At 30.0% G+C, this 18,600-nt stretch overlaps 1 long non-coding RNA gene across 1 annotated transcript in view; it reads right to left on the bottom strand.

The window, feature by feature from the left end:
• The window catches only part of LOC113382945, a 39,603-nt gene extending 22,229 nt beyond the window's left edge, over window positions 1-17,374 (bottom strand). The window contains exon 1 of the long non-coding RNA XR_003367705.1: window positions 17,336-17,374. This is a non-coding gene — a long non-coding RNA (uncharacterized LOC113382945). The remainder of the gene's footprint in view (window positions 1-17,335) is intronic.
• Between the last annotated feature and the right edge of the window lie 1,226 nt (window positions 17,375-18,600).

Raw genomic sequence — 18,600 nt, forward strand, 5'->3', positions numbered from 1 at the left:
TCACTGTATTGTGTTTTTTTTCAAATTTAAATTTATAAATTTCAGGTAGAAATCAGACGTATTTTGTAAAGGAAAAAATGTAATAATAAATGTTTTAATACATACAATTATATATACAATATATTATAAACTAGATCAAATATATGTTTGCAAATAAAAATAGCCCTCTGGCACGTCTGCACAAAATATTGATAGACATATGTAAAAATTAAATAAACATAGAAATTGGATATGAAACTAAATATAATCTATGCAAAAAATAAATATGATAAAATTTTAATCAAAAATATTTCGAACGCCATAGGAGAGGATATAAAAACTATAATAATATTGCAAGTGGATAAGTTATATTTTCCAGCACAGTTTTCATTATACTAATTCATTTTAGTATAACTATTAAGAATGGTCTAGTCCCTGTGAATACTTTTACAATGTTTGCTTACAAGGACAAATTTCTTCATAGAAAATTTAAAAGAAAACAAGAAATGAGAAAAAACTTTAACGCCTGTACTGACACCAAAACTAAATTATGGTTCTAAAGATGTTAATAGATTTTTAAGCTTTTAAAGTTTTAATCCAACTTTTGTGACATAAAACACACAAATAAAAAGAACTAAAAAAATATATATTCAATACAAAGAAAGACTTGGGTAACATGCATAATAGTAATAAAAAATAAAGTCCATTTATTTAATTTTAAACAAATATTAAATCAATATATAAATTATGTTTATCATGACCACACAACATGGTTAGTTTAGTTTTTCTTTTATTACTTTATTTTCTATTCATATCGAGAAGTGAAAATGGACATCGCTGCTGACCGATGTCATGTTGCTAAAGCAGGGGCTTGAAATCGAGACCCAGTGTCCGAGAGTTTTAGAACCGTATATTTTCCTCGGAAAAGCAATTGTGAGCAGTCATTACAACGATATCCGCAGATGCATAAATTGTATAATGTGTTTACGAGATCCCAGATGAAAATCAAAGTGCGGGAAATTTAAAATGACGCGGTCCGTTTGACTCGAACGCCCTTCTGTTATTGTTGAATTTATGGTGATGAAGATTTTTTTAATACTTTGCTCGTACTACATTCATTGTGTTTTCTCTCGCGATATTAGTTTGATGTTGTGCCAGGAAAATAATTAAATACTTCGAGAAAAAATGCAATTCACTCGAAATGGCGTGGCGAGATGTAATTAAAGATTTTATTAATATTCCCCGGAATTGTTTTGAGATAATTTGATGTTTTGTTTTTGTATTTCTCTTGTGTGAATATTTAAAAAACAAACTAAATATAGGTGTTTATTAGAGCAGACAAAATTTAAAAAAAATACTTACTTTGATAATTTATGATTAAATTAATTTAACTAAATAAAAGTAGACACTGTACGATTAGAACACTTTCAAAATTTTGTTAAAGAAAAAAATATGAAATAAATAAACTACTTATGCCTATCAAACCATATAAAGTTTAAAATTCCATTTTATTTTTGTACCAAAAAACATAAACCATTACTAATATAAATCCAAAAGTGAGCTTCGTGCACGAGCTTTTGTTGTGAGCTTTCATACCGAAAGCTCAATGCGGATATACTTTTGTTAAGAATTTCTTTTATATTCAGTAGAAAAGTAGCGTTTAACGATATATTTGACCAGCAAACTCTATTATTGTGGTTCACGGATATATAGTGAAACGATTCGATTTCAAATATCAAACGTTATTATTGGCTTTTCTTTTGAATTACTCTAGATCATAAATACACACATACATATATAAATAAATATATATATATATATACATATACATATATATACATACATATATACATATATATTTATATATACAAATGAAAACTTAATATTATAAAATAACTGAAAGCAAGTATCATGCATATATAAATATGTTCATTATATTTGTATACGTAATAAAAAATTATGAATAAAATCTATAATTTAAGCCTTGGAAACCTGAATAATAGGATACTTTTTTGCCTATGATTGTGATAGATTTTAAAAATTTTATTTATTAATAACAATTCGAACATCAGTTATATTCTATAACTACGATATTAATTATATATATCTTCATATCAATTTTGAAATAGCGCAAGATATAAGTAAACGTGATTTTTATTTAATACATATCGAACAAATTTTGAACTTTAAAATTTAATTTACCATTACATACTTGAAATTAATTTAAAAAACCAGATGTTGCTCCACATCGCATAAAAATAATTCGGGCAATAGAGTACTATCAAACATAGAATTATTTATGAGAAAACGTGTTCAAGTTTGTCAAGATCAGCTATTAATAAAATCTACCAATAATAATTTATTTTTGAATTATCGTATTATTTAAAGCATTTTGTAAAGTTTGAGAATGTTGGCCATACCAGACTTTTTCGATGATTTCGTGGTTCCTACATTTGAGACAAAAGTGATTTTTTTGTAAAGTCCTTTACTGTGGGTATGTCAGTTTGTTCGTGTATGTATTTTGTAGAACAGTAGTGTCTTCTCAGTGAGTCTCTCAGTTTGTTCAGTGCTACTCACAGTGCCTTGTTTTGTATAGTCTGTAGTAACCGTCATATATACGTAAAGAAACCAAGCTTCCTATTTATTATTCCTATGATAATTAAAATCATCTTTCTAAAAATAAGCTATCGCTTTCTTGCCGTGGTCGACAAGACTATTTCGAATGTAAATGTTTCGAGCATATTGATGTTAATATTAATATTAAGCTTATTATAAAATAATTATATTATCAAATGTCTATTACAAAAATGTACAAATGTCATTTTATAACAAATCCAAGTGTAAAAGATATCGTTTCTACATCCGTATCCTAGAAGCACGAGTTACCGAGTTCGCAATATAACTCATAATAACATAACACATCGTATCACTTATTCCACGGTACAATAAACTTTGAAACTGAAGTCCTCGGCGGCTAATTTAAACTTGCCGCGTAAAACTTTCGCACGAAGCAGCGGTAATATGCGAAACTTCTCAAGAATCTGATTTATAACAATGGGATAGTTACTGAATTTCATCACCATCAGTAGAGAGGCCAAATAATAAAAAGACCGAGGTTTATAATATTAAGAGGAAACTTGGAATAGAATGAAATTAAAACCGGAGACAAAAGAGTTTATGGGAAATTATTTTACGATGGGTCACAGAGAAAGGAAGGCGGTTAATGAAAATATGGGAAATGCTATGAATAATAAACAAAGTATATTATGTGTTGTATTATTTATGCATTTAAATTGTAATTAGACGAGTTACAATATTGTGCCACATAACATAGAGGAACCAATTCCCAGATAAAATAGAACGTAACATACTGTTGTTATGGCAACGCTATGTTACTCTCTTTTCTCCATATACATTGATAGTAAAAACTGTGAAAATGCAAGTATTTGCTATTGAAAAAAGTAGAAGATTTGATTTGTATTTTTTCCCAATACAGTTTAATAAATGAATAACAAACTGTATGTTTAAATTTATGAATCAGTTTCTAACGCTTTATTGTTAGCTTCAATCATAAAACAAAAATACAGTTAAAATATTTATAGTACATTTTATCCCATACATACCGTAAAATATTTAACACTATATATAACCTTTAATTTTTTAATAAAAAACGAAAAAGCATTTCATAAAAAGTTAAAATTAAATGCGCATGTTGCCCAATAATCGTAAAATTGTTTTACGATATTTTTGTCGATAAAATTGTTATTTAATTCATTTTATTAAATCATTCATATTTAATTGATGCATAAAATTTAATGGGTTTATAAAATCAAATGTGATACTAAAGTCATCAGACATATAAATTGAAATAACTGATACTAAAGGACATGGAGTGAAATTTTGAACCATACGATTGTTGAATCTGTTTATGAAGAGCACTAAACAAAAATTAAATGAATAAATGAGGTAATGATAGTGATCAAATATTGCACATTACTTCAAAATAAGGTGTTATAATTTTCAATCCTACTAAAATTTTTAATAATCTATTAAAATTTAGTAGTATGTAGTAAATTGCAGTTTGTGCAATCAAATCCAATAGCGCCTTGTTAACTACTAACTTTTACATTGCCAGTAAAACAATGAATATACATACAAAATTGCCAAATTCCCATAAAAATTGGGTGATTTAATTATATTCCACTTTATATCGCTATGAAGGCAAACATAATTTTTTAATAACTTAAGTTAAATGTATTAATAATGCATATAATCTTTTCCAAGGTTTGTGTCGAATGATTGAAAACGATGCAAAAATCATCGAATTGTTGAATAAACTGCAACAACATTATCTTAACTATGTAACACATTTTATTTCAATTTTATTTCATATTTACTTTGAAGAAATACAGAGTAAAAAACGTTTAATACTCATTTTTTATCATAATATCAAACGCAGGCGATACAATGAAGAAAAATGTATAAAAATCACCATTGATTTCCGTGTTCATCTCAACGATTTGCAAACAAAAAAAGACCTTTTGCATGAATGATTCTCGTTTAATTGAATCGGATGATTCAGTTTTTATGTATTCATTTGCACAATCAAAAGTGGATCAGAGAGAGTAGATTTACACAAAAGCTGAAGGGAAATGCTGCACGTTGCGAACGGACGAAAAATTATTGAAAAATCGTTCACAATTTTCCTATGTCTACTAGGTGATAAATAATTATACAAGGTGGTAATATGGCTCACTGAATTTTACTATAAGGTATATGCTCTATGTAATATTTATTAATAAACATTTTCCCAAAACTCTCGCAAACCATTAATTTAGCCTTCATTATAATTTCCCTAAGTCAATACCGTAAAACAATTATTATTACAATTAATATCAAAATACTTCGTAAACATTTCGAGTAATTCAATTATTAAATACTTAATAAATATCAGAAAAGGGAAGACTCAACTCTCCGATGCAATTCTGCCGTCCGATGTAAATACAATTGGAAAAGTTAGAAAATGGAAAAGGGTCTGACAGGGATTTAGGTCGGGATTTGTAGTTATTTATAAAACGCGATGTAACAGAACGGTTTGAAATTAAAAAATAATTATAATTGAAGCTATAAATCATAACCGGCTTTCAATTAGGTTTTGTATTAATTTATATTTAACTTGTTCATTTATTTGTGTCTTTAGACACAACTGAACTTTGATAACTTTGAGACTGCGATCTCTGATAACCAAATAAATTATATATAAATTCGATTCTAAACTACTAACATAAAAAATCTAATTACTGAAAAAGATCAACTCTGCTTTTTTACGGAGTTGCTTACTTTTCTACCTATCCTACATTATTGAGTCAATTTAAATACAATCGTTAATTGAACCGTAAGGGACTGACATCTCTAATTCCGACATCGGAATTTCGTGAAAACAATTGATACGAATGGATCGTAAAAAGATTAGCCAAGGGATTTGCAATTAATCATTCGGTTTTGAAAATGTTTTTGTTAAACGGCCCGTCTGATGTGACTTACAAATGTAGATTTGGGATGAGAAATCGATGGTATTGGACTAAAAGTGCTGGAAATACTGCCAAAGAAACGAACAATTAGGAATCTGATTGGTGAACTTGTTAGAAAAATATTTCATATTTTGTATTTAAATACTAATATATCAAATAAAAATGCAATAACGAGTATAACATTTTACATCGATCAACCTAGGTTGCCCCCAGTTACCTTTGGCATTTATTTAGCAACGAGAAGCTCTCATTTCTATGCTCGGCACGGTTTAGCAACGTTGGATTTCCCTGAAAATCTTTTGTTTTCATCAACCGTAGTTCGCAATTAATGTTAGGCATGTGCAAAATACAAACGGTCCATTTCATAGTAAAGCGTTCAAATTAAGCATAATGCGCTTCAACATGCGCTCGAGGATTAGGTAAATGCAGACTTATTTACTGAAAGGCTGAAACAGGGGTTACTAAATTTTCCGAATTATCTTTAGGATCTATTATCTCTAAGAAATGACAGAGTAGAGGGGCACATAGGTCCAACTTAAACAGAAGCAATAAAATTGAGCAAACCAAACCAATTATATCACAACAAAAAACACATATCAAACTAACAACTAGAAGACTATGTTCAGTAAAACTCCCTGTAGAAATGCGTTTTTCAAAAATTTTTAACCTGGTCCTTTTTATTCCATAGTGTGGGTAAAGTCGGGTGGCCAGGGAGCAAACAATTTCAATGTCTATTTTGAATTTTAAAGAAATTTTCAAAATATTAGCAGGCAAACATATTTTACTGAGCATAGTCAGATAGTTGTTTGTTTGATATGTGTTACATATATATAAAAATAAGTCGGGTTTTCCTTCCTGGCGATATAACTCCAGAACGCAAGAACCGATTTCAACAATTTTGCATTCGTTGAAAAGGTCTCGGGCTTCGCAAGGTTTATAGCTAAGAAAATTAGTAGTGCATGGCATCGTGCCTTAATGCAAATTGCTGGAACTTCACGCACCGTAATTAAAAATTTGAATAATGACAGTGAGAATTATCAGAATTATGCTTGGTTAAGTCAACGAGCAATCCTTGCCACAAAGAATAATGATAAAAATTGCTGACGATTTGGTGACATACCAATAATTCCGACTGGTCTTCCGTTTGACTTCAAACGATTGCAATTTCCAGTTCACCTTGCGTTCGCAATAACAAGTCGCAAGGCCAATCGCTTAGTGTTTGCGGGATAAATTTCAAACTGATTATTTAGAAAATCATTGTTTTTCACGTGGGCAGTTATACGTTGCATGTTCACGAGTTGGAAAACCATCCGCTTTGTTTGTGTTAACGTCAGACCAAAAAACAAAAAATGTGGTTTACCAAAAAGCACTTCAACGAAACGGATAATTTGCGGTTTCACTTTCATTTACTTAGAGAAGTTCAATTAAAATCACTTTATTTTTGTAATCAAAATAAATTCATTACTGTTGTGTAATAGAATCAATTTTTTCCTTTTCAAATATAAAAAAAAAAATCTTCATCTTGCTCACGAAACCATCTGGTGGCGAAACGGAGTTCGTCGGGTTTGCTAGTTTGTTATATTACAATTGCTCAAATTCAAATTGGTCCTTTGTGCCCCGCCCTACCCTACAATTTAAATTTTTTAAAAGTATTACATATACTAGCAAATGAAAGTTCAAATTCCTTAATAAAACAAGAATTTCCAATTACAGAAAACCCCATTTCAACTATTGAAATTTCAAATCTTTTCCCTGTCGACACATTGCAAAGAAATATTCCCAAATGAAATTATACACTGCATCTCGGCATACACTGCACGACTGCACCTATCGAAGAGCTCATATACAATTATCTGCGACAATGGCCGAATCCAATTTTGCAGAGAAAACGCAATCAGTCCACGGCAATCGTACAACGAAAATGACACCGACGAAAAAGAGGAAAAAGTTAGAAAAAGTGGAAAACCTAGGAAAATGGAGGAAAAGCTGGAGGAAAAAATAAAAAAAAGAGAAGACATATATAGAACATCTAGCTGATGACGTGTCGAGACTGTGGAATGTTTCAATCTAACTCGCGTAGATGGGATGGCTCTCCGCGGGCGGCATGCGATGTATAGGGAAAATAAAATGACACGAATTTCCTTCAGCACGTGTCGCTACTTGATGTGGTGCACATGGCGGGATGAATTGTAACGAGTTTTAAATATTCAACACATTTCCTAAAGTTTTGCATTTGAAAAATAACCAGGAAATTCTTTTAAATTATAATTTACAAGCTCATATTAGAAAGCTAGTGGTGCATGGCATTGTTACTCCAGGAAAATTACAGAAATGAGACACAAATGTCGAATTTCACTTTCTATGTCTGAGCAATTATATTGTGAAAACTAAATCAACTATATCCATACACTCTATACTACACGGACTCATGAACGAGCGAAAAATTAGGTATCAAAAGATAGAAGAGGACTGTGACGTCACTGCGTGAACGAGCGTTGCCGACAATCGTGGAACACTCCTAAAAGGAAAACATATGAGAACTAGCAGTCCTTGTAGTAAAAGGTCTATGACTATATCACAACAAGTATCATTTATCAAAAACAACTATCTGGCTATGTTCAGTGAAACTCCCATCTAATTCATTATTGTAGAAATATGTTTTTTTTTTGCTTTTTTTTCAGGGTAAAGCTTAACATGGTCATTTATACACCAACCACATGTAAGTTTTTATAGAAGTTATATAAACAGTTTTTTGAATATGACAAAAAAATAATAATACATCTTATAAAATAATTAAATAGTGTACACTTAACAATTATATTAAGGTCTCGTAAGCTAAACAACAGTGTTCACAACCAAAAAACTAACTTGAACTATTTTTTCTGTTTCATCTGCTTTTGGATTATTCTAATCATTCTCTCAAAAGCTGCTGTTTTTGGCACTGGCTGAAAAACATACCAATTTTTAGCTCAATTCTGCAATTATCAACCCTACAGGAAGTTAATAACAATACAAATGATATTTCAAAAACCAAAAATAATCAAGTAGGTGTCGTGTGTGATATCTATGCTAATCTCTTTAAAACATTCATGAAAAGAAAATAAGGTCGCATATTGTTTGAGATAATGGAATAAATTAGACGTGCCCCACAATTTGATTCCAGGTTCAAGCAACAGAAGTATACTCGTATGACGAAATGGTACTCGAAAAATTATTTTATTTTCTTCAACCGGTAGGTGAATAATCGATAAGATAAGTCTAATCCATATTTTATAGTTGTCTGAAATGTTAATTCCTGGCAAACACCATAAGTGTATGACTTTCAATAGCAGTAAGTAATAGAACTAGTAAAAATTATTATTATCTGAGATAGTAGATAATAACTTTAGTTTTATTACACTCTAATAGACCAATTGTAACAAAAATCAATATACCCTAATTTATTTAAAAATCTGAGATTGGTTTGGAACGTACTATGATTGAAGTAATAAATGTACAACTTTCCATTTGAAGAGATCATGATTTTCAAGTTGTTCTATAAATGTTGAACATTTATTGAGAGACTGATTATTCTAATTGTCTAGCAAAAAAAAATATAAGATCCATTCCAAGTCCAAATATATTTTATGATTAAATATAGATGCTCTACATAGATTTCATCATCAATTTGAAAAATTGTGTGAATATTATCCCGAAGATTTCAAATTATTAGGTAACTATTAATTATTAGGTAGCATATCAAAATCGTTTCAAATCACAATATTTATTCATCTATCTACATATGAGCATATTGCATAGTATGTTATGAATCAAATCTGGCCCGGGTGCGAAGGCCTGTCGACTGGCCACACTAATTGAATCGTTTGATGGATTCTGACGATATTTTAAAACGAAACACCCTTCTGTGCCGAATCAGTCAACGTCAGTAACCCAATCCAACACACGATGATATAGGATAATATATACTATACATACATTCGATACCCTCGTGTGTAATCATTATCTCAACTATAATGTTCATAAAAATATTAGATGAAAAAATATAATACAGAATGGGTGGGGTAAAATAATTCAATTTTTTTGTAGTTCGTTTTTAGAACAGCAATCAGGACTAATAAGGAAAACCCAGTAGAAGATACCAATAGAGATAATTCAAATTAACCAACAAAAAATTGGAATCCAAACATATCGATGGAATTTCGGTTACAATTTATATTAGTCAGTTGCATTGATTAATTAGTCTAGAACATAAGGCACATATGTATGTTTTTAAGGACTAATCAGACTCGAGATTTATTAATCGAGCAAGGTATTCATCAAGCTAGTAAACAGATACAAACAGAATTTAGTGGACCAAGAACACTATCTTGCGGAACTCCAAAAATAATATTTCTAACAATAGTTAAAGTATCATTCAAACTGTCAAAGAAACTTATATCACACAGGTATTTCAGATAAACTAGCAAAACTATTGGAAATCAAACATATCGATGAAATTTCGGTTACAATTAATATTAGATACAATTATTATAAGCAATACTCATTGAATCTATTATTAAATGATATTATTATTTTCATCGATTAATTAGTCTGAAACATAAGGCACATATGCATGGTTGCAATGACTAATTAGGCTCCACACTGATTAATCAAACAAGGTATTAATTAATCTAGTAAATAGATACAATCAGAATTTATTTTTCATTGAATGTATATTGTCAAGGACTAAATAAACTATTGACAAAAAAACAATGCATGCGTTTGCTGTTGAAATTCACTAATTCAATATTTTTCACATTTTCATTCCATCCCATGCCCTATGATAAAATCATATTGTTTTCAATTAAAATTTAATCACAGATGATTTGAAATGACTGGAATACCATATTACAGAACAATACCCGCGTCAACTTTTTGTTTATCGAGAGGATTTCAACACATTTCACTGTTTGTACAAAAAAACCGCGAACAGATTGTTTTGTTATTTTTTCCCAGCAAATACAAAGCGAGCGCGTTATGCGAAAAACCATTTCGTTTTGTTTTCAAGCGCCTTTTTGCAAATAAATTGAATATTGTGTGGAAAATAATCTCTTCATCAATATGTTGAATGTGTAGGAAAATGCTCGTGATAAAGATAGGACAAGACCTCGGATTATACAGAGTTAAAGCAATACTACAATGATTCAGAATCCTAAAAATAAGTTCAATAAAAATCACGGAAAATAGTCAAACTGCTAGCAACACCATCAGTGAAAAATAATAATATAAAAGAACTCATTATATATTGAACACAAATTGTACTAATTTTATTAAGCAACAGATAAATTATGTTCATATCAGATTAAGGTATATTATTTCTGAACTATCTTGTGTATGTATTAAATTAAAAAGTTTTTTTTTAGAAACCCCATAGGGGCTGTGTGATATTCTGTACATAAGTAAAAATTCTGTCTAAAGCTCTAAAAAAAATTTTTTTTCTCATGAAATAAAATGACAATAATTCACTGCATACCTAATCAACTTTCTACTGCAATAATTTCATAATACTGTGTACATTTTTAAAATTGTTAAAATTATTAATGCATTGCTGTATGTAATTTAGTAATGATTCATTTAATATCACGCATTTTTAAAGCTGGTTATTGGTTTTGTTTTAATTCCAAATATTGAAACACGTGATGTATTAAAAATGTAAAAAATCCATTACTATTAAAATACAATGTTTGAATTGTGACTCTTTATACATCGGAAAATTTGAATAAAAAAACTAATGGAAGTTCTTAGCATAATTTTAAAACATAAATAAAATAAAATATAAAATATATAAATATAAAAGAAAATAAAACTGATTTTTACCAATTGCAGAAAAGTAAAAATAAACAAGAATTTCTACAAGGTTCCAAAAATATGTACTTTCACAAAGATTGTATATTCTAGTAAATAGTAAAAATTAAAAATCATAATTAATTCCGTAAATGAATACATTGTAAAATCTGTTGTTTTGATAAAGGTTGAAATCTGTTTGATTTCTATAAATATTTTACAATCCGAGTATTGAACTTGTCTCTCACGCGTCAAATATTATTCGATATAAAATCTTTTCTATTTCTAGGTCGTTTATATCATCTCCTGGACAAAGATTTTCAAGAAGAATTTATACAAATATCTATGAAAAGCGTGTATAATTTATGAAAAGCGAATGAGAAGGAAAATCCACCCACCACCCAACCGTGTCCATGTTCGAACCAAGAGGATTACGAAAATAGAAGCTTTGAATTATTTCAATGGAAATGTACTGTCCGGAATAATTTGATTTTATATAAATAGAAATTTAAATATCAAACATTGTAAAAATCAAATGTTATTCTGGTATGTATGTAACAAAAATATTTATGATTTGATATGGGCATTTTTCTTTAAGTCGAGTGTTGTCAGTTCTATTTATATGAAAATTCAGTATAAAAAACGAACATTGACGTATTTACGAGGACCATAAATAAAAGTAAAGAAAATGATATTTATTTGTGATATTACCGATAAATATAAATATGAAAAAGCAAAAAAAAATATTTCGAATGTTTTACGCAATATGTTCTAATGAGTACGAAAATATTTCATTGTGCACCAAATTAAGGGGCCAAGGCTACGTTACTATTTTTCTTCATATCAATTCATAGTGAAAACTGTCAAAATGCTATGTCAGGCTTTTTTACATAAATCCTAAGTTCAGGCATGTGTTATCGTGGCACGTCAGAAAGATGCAATTATCACCATTTTCAAATATTTCACAAAACGTTATTTTTGAAGTCCTAAAAATCGAATGGTATAAGTTTAGAGAGCTTTCTTTTACAATGTCTGCAGCAAATGGCGCTTTATTAACAGATATCGTTTTATCGAAGTAAAAAAAAAGTACGCGCGGCTGTTACTGAAATTGAAATATAAATGAAAACACGAAGCGGCGAAAAAGTCAAAAACACTCTCACATTGTTGTTCACAAAATAGAGAGAGTATCGAAAACATGCCTACAAATGAAAAAACGTATACATATTTTTAGTCAGACTACAGGAAAAAAATCATATAGGCCAATTTTTTTACCATAGTTCAGATAGTAATTAACCTGATGTACGTTGAATAACAGTATTCTATTTCATATCAATTATTGTAAAATATACATTTCATTAAAATAAATGAATTGAACTGGTTCCAGCTTCCAAAGCTAAACTTAACCGAACATTCTATCCTCCAATGCTGAACAACTTTATGGAAAGTTCCAGCAATTTGCCTTAAAGCACGAAGTCATACACTACTAGTTTATATTTATATTTTCAAATTTGAAAATATTTAAATTAATAATTCCCCAAAGGGATTATTAAGTCCCCAAAAATTTAACCAGTTAGTCATTAATCGAACATTTTCCACAATCTGTATTATTCCACGTATCTGTAACCTAACAAGAAGCTCATATAACACATTTATGCTGATAGAAAACGTTTCATTTTGAAAGAAATCATATAGAATCTGCTTGGTGAAAATCATTTACTCGAGCACAATCGAATTCCCATGACATACATTGAAGACGTTTTTTGGGTAGAGTTATGGTCCCCTTGCGCACTCGGCTGATTGCAAAAAGATGCACATATGAACGGAAAATCTGAATTCTGTCATTTTTTGGCAACATTTAGATCAAAAGTAGTTTATTATATATTTAAGTTTCTTTGCATTTAAATGCAACATGCATTTTTTAAGTTTGTGCCAGAAAATGTGGTTCTAAAACGAAGAATCATAAGGAGACTAATGATGTATCCAAAACGAGAAGTTAATTTCGTGGCCAGATGCAAGGTGCCAGGTTTTTTAGATTTGTGTTCAAGCTTGAATTAGGAGTTATGGTCAAAAATGACAGAATTTTTACAGTGAAAATTATATAGTTTTAATTGCTAAACTAGTCAATGATCAGTTATCGCTTTGGCTTTCAACATGTGTCAGGCAATCTTAATCTTCCATCTTTCATTCAGATCATCCAGGTTTGATATCTAATCCTTTCTCCAACAAAATAATGTTGATCCGTGCTGTTTCAATATTAGAAATGTAAAACAAAAAAGAATTGGACGTAACTGTAAAAGCTCCCTGTAAAACAAATGACCGTTTTCTCGAAGTAAGTTCAGCTGTCAGTGTAGATGTAAACAAATGATCCCTGACGAAGGTCTGGACAGCTTACTTAGCGGAACAAAATCCACTGTCTGACCATCTCGGCCATCGGTCGAAATAAAGCATTACAAATTTCGTTTGCAAACACAGGGACGAATTGGATAAAGGACCGAATTTAACAAAGCATCGATAAGGTTGTCACAGTAACATATATTCATGAGTTGAAGATAATATTAGATTCATACCATTGTTGTCTTCAAAAATCTAACTACTGGAGAACGATTTCATGTGATCCACTGCCTGACCATTGGACATTGACGAAAGGGTAAAAAATCTGCTTACATTCACACATACACACACACACTTCTTTCCAAATTTGTTCACATTAGATTCAGAATGGCTTGGAACGTCGAGAAAACATAAAATTAGCGAATCGGATTTTTGATAAAACAAACTTCTCCTTCGGGAAGTTAACATGTTTTTAATGCAAATCTTGTTAAAATGTTATGTACAGGTTTTTATCACGGATTTAAAGATTAAGGAGGATTAGATGAGGTTTATCGATTATTTTATACTTGGCATTACTCTTCATTTGCGTTACCAAGGTTTCCAAGATATCATAAAATGTAAAGATGTATCTTTAACATTATAGGTTATTATGCAATATAATCCAAAACCTAGAAAATTTTTCAATGACAATCCCAAGACTCGATAAAATTGTAATAAGATTATATTAATTTAATCTTTCAGTATATGAAATAGCCAAAAAAGTGAGTTGAACTAAGGTAGAATTAGTATTTGATTCATTTGCACTTGATACAATTTTTTGTATTTTTTTGTAGAAAATCAGAGTCCTGTTTATCATACTATCCTGTTTCAGAGGTCATCGGGTCCACGGGGTCATTTAAAGGGTCGGACTAACAAACGAAAACAGATATCCTTAGGCCGGAGGAAAACAGTACTGCTTGTTTGTGCAAGGATTATCCCGGATTGTATTACATTCTAAACATTGGACTGACAAAGCGCCCTTCACCTAAATTGGGGGCTGTAATGAATTATTCGTAAGGTTATAGAACCTGAACAAACATGACTTTAAAAATGTGTATTGTGTGTGCGTAAAGGTATTTATGTACTTTTGCAGATAATGATGTATGGGCCGATGGGCGGATTAATGAATAAAGTTAACAGAAGTGGGGATCTATGGAAATGATACACAATGATACAGAATAATATAAAATCTGAGAAAGAATATATATATATATATATATATATATAATATTTTTGCAATCCAATCGTCGAATTAAAAAAAGGTTAAATAACAAAATTATTTATTCCATAAACGTTTCGACACTTGATGTGTGTCATCATTCAGTAATCTAAAAACATATAACATAAATACAAAGTTGATGATAAATATAAATACATAAAAAGGAGAAAATTATACATACCAAACCAGGAAAAACAACAGAAAAAATTAATTATGATGTAAAATTGATTGAACACTAAATTTGTGTAAAATAATAAAATACTATTATATTAACAAACGCGAAATAGAGGGAGCAGTTATTAATAGCATTGCATTGTGGACACTGATCAAGGTTACAACGCAGTGTAGTCAACACGTGTAATGAAGGAGTGGGAGGAGTTGTGAAAAACGAAAGGGGAAAGAAAAACAGAGAAGACTACACTTGGCAAGTTGACGTGTTGACAAGTTTTCGCATTCCATTCAGATAATACAATATGGTATAATACTTGATAATTTTATAATTAAAAAAATCCCAGTAAAAAAATAAAGACTTAAAAATGCCGTGGTTTTTGCTAGAGCTTACTCCTCATAGTAAAAGAATAATGTTATAATTAAATTAGTATTGTTCATGTGTTTTCCCCAATGTCGTCATGAAAGTTCATCTCACGCCCACCTAAGTATAAATATCCGTAGTGCAGTTATTCTACTTGAAATAATTCCTTTGTCGTGGTACATAGAAATAAGTTTTTTCCCGGATTAAGTACACTCAGCTTGTTTTCCATTGTTTCAATTGATACCCGTAATAAGATATTGTTTTCTCACGCGCGCCTTACTAAAGCTGTATATAAAAATATACATTACAATTCATCACGAGATCTCTCTAATAACCATTACACGAGCTCTAACTAGCAACGAAAAAAGAAACCGTCTTGAAAACAACGACGTCGGGCAGCTGGCAAAACAAACACCGCGAACAAAAGCAGAATAAGAAAACCGGGAAAATCATAAGAAAAGCGCAACACGGTTTATATGAAACAATAGGAAATTTTATATCAAGTTGTTTTTCTTTCCGCGCGTACTATTTGCTTTGCAGGACTCACCCTTTGCACCCCCTCGATGCCCGTTAAAACGTCATAATATTTTTCTTGGCAGACGTTTATTCTTTGCTACTAAAAGCTTTTGATGTTTCATTACACTTGAATCATCTGTCGGCAGACGGTTTCGAGATGCTTTCGGTTGTAAATTTTTATTTCTTTTGCTTGATATATTGTTTATCCTAATACGCACTAAAACTGGCTGTGGACATTTTCAACTTTTATAATGGCCCTCATAAAACTAAATTTAATTTGAAAAGTTAAATATAAACCAACTTTTGGAATTTAGAAATATATTTATATAGCATAATAGTCCTGAGAAGATTGGGCAAAGGAAAGACTCTATTGAGTACGATCAATACTGAAGAGAAAACTGGATTGGACCCATTCTGCAAGAAGAGAACCTTCTACATGTCGGCGAAGGCAAAAAAAGAACTACAAGGACTAAAAAGAAGAGATGAGAAAATACTTGGAACTGAAAACCAAAGCACAAGACCAGGAATCATGGAAGCAGAAGATTGGAAATTCAAATGCATAAAATAAAATTTTATATACACTTATTGAAGTTTTAAACAATATATTTGTTATTTTCCTCGTAATTAGGACAATTCTGCAAGCTGCATTCTAATCCAGGGCATCGCAACTACATTTGCATATACCACATGGGCGTACATAGATTTCATTTAAATATTTATAACCCTGTACTACGTTTCCGATTTCATATGTGCATGAAATTTTATTACATAGATAACGCAAATATATTGCACAAAATGTGTCACCTCTAATTATGTTTGCATATTTAAAAAGTATACATCAATAGAGTTTTAACAGTAGCAGACAAGAATAATGAATAATATTTGTATTGAAAAATAAAAAATTATACGCGTGTTTGACATTTTGTTTTATAAATCAATGTGAACATACGAAATTGGGAAGATTTATTGCACGACCTGTGCGTATATTGATTCGGTAAAATATTAGTTTGGATTGTTGAATATTTAGTATTCCGTTCTAATTTTATCAGAGCATGTAAATTTCTATATACATTTTGATACGCGTTTTGAACAAAAAAAGATATAAAATACAATTATAAATTATTTATAATTAACACGGGATTATGATGTTCGTTTCGTACTTTAAAATTTAAAAATTAATAAAAGGTTTAACAAATAATTGAAATATTTTGTGAATTCTGTATAAAAATCGATTTGCTTTTCTGAATTGGTCGATGTTTTAAATTGGGTCGATATATTATTATAATTGTAATATATCTTTTACATATTTTATAATAAATTTGTAAGTTAAGGATAAGAAACATTTCATAAATAAATGAAACTTACCTGATTTAAATCCAATCCGTCACCAGTTCTTTGCGGTCTCTGAAACAAAACAAAAAATAACATCAGGAAATAGTTATTTAATATTAAGTAAATATATATTAACACCGCAAAAAATATCAACTGAAAATCAAAACCGCAAAAATTATGTAGGAACTATAACCTTGCCCTTTATAAATGATCTTTACTACGTATAAAAAAAAATCTTTGTTGTACATAATATCAGAGTCGATCGGAGTAGTCTTTATCTCTGAAAACACTCTTTCAACCTTATTTACATAATTATATTTTAAATTCTTTCCGAAAATCTTAAGTTATTTAGTGTATAAATTGAATTGTCTAAACTGCGACGATTTTTATATAGACAAAACTAGCCAAAATCTACACAAAATGATTTCTCATCATATAAATAATTCAACAGAATAAGAACTAAAATAAAACAATGCTCACCGAACACAATTCATTCAGCGCTCAGTCTTAGAACAACTAATGTACACAAAATTAGTTTTTTTAACTCAAATTCATAATTCGTTTTATATGTAAACTACTTGGTGTTACGATTGTGTTAATTAGAATAGTGTAGTGTTAAATTGTTTTTATGTGTAAGTACCTATTTTTAAGTTCATTACATCTATTTTTATCTTCTGAATTATTAAAACATCCCTGTTTTCCACTGAATCACAAATCACGATGAAGACCGAAACGTATGGATTAATAAAGCTGATTTCCTCATTGCTATAGTTTTGTTTTTTTTACTTAGTGCTATTTATTGACTCAACATACTCGTTTTCACAATTACATATTCTAAAATATATATTTATATATTCTAATAAGTAGTTGTAAGTATCAATTAGATAAATGGCTCTGTGAATGCAGGCTGTGAAGTTGGTCATGCAATATGCAATGATTACTAATACATATATATATATATATATATATCAAATTGATTAAATACACATTACAAGATAAAATAATTTAAATTCATTCTCCCGAACAATTATGTAAATTGCAAAACGTCGAGATCATCTTCCATCTTGTAGGAAATTTACAAAAGCCAATCTCATTTTTTTCATAAGAAACTTCTTAAAAGTGCGAGATAATCAGAGAGTTCTGAAAATCCGAGTAATATTTTATTAAGTGGGTAGTTTCCTCATCCCATATCAGACTTAACCGGATGAGAGAAAACTAAATTTATCGGTCCGGGGAACTTCGCTAATCTGCACCGCGTCCGCGCTAGGCTAGATTTATACAGAGAGATCTTGCAGCTT

Source organism: Ctenocephalides felis, unplaced genomic scaffold (genome assembly GCF_003426905.1).
Source record: "Ctenocephalides felis isolate EL2017-DRISC unplaced genomic scaffold, ASM342690v1 CF-g0.4_SCAFFOLD_03570, whole genome shotgun sequence".
In the NCBI taxonomy this organism is placed as follows: domain Eukaryota; kingdom Metazoa; phylum Arthropoda; class Insecta; order Siphonaptera; family Pulicidae; genus Ctenocephalides; species Ctenocephalides felis.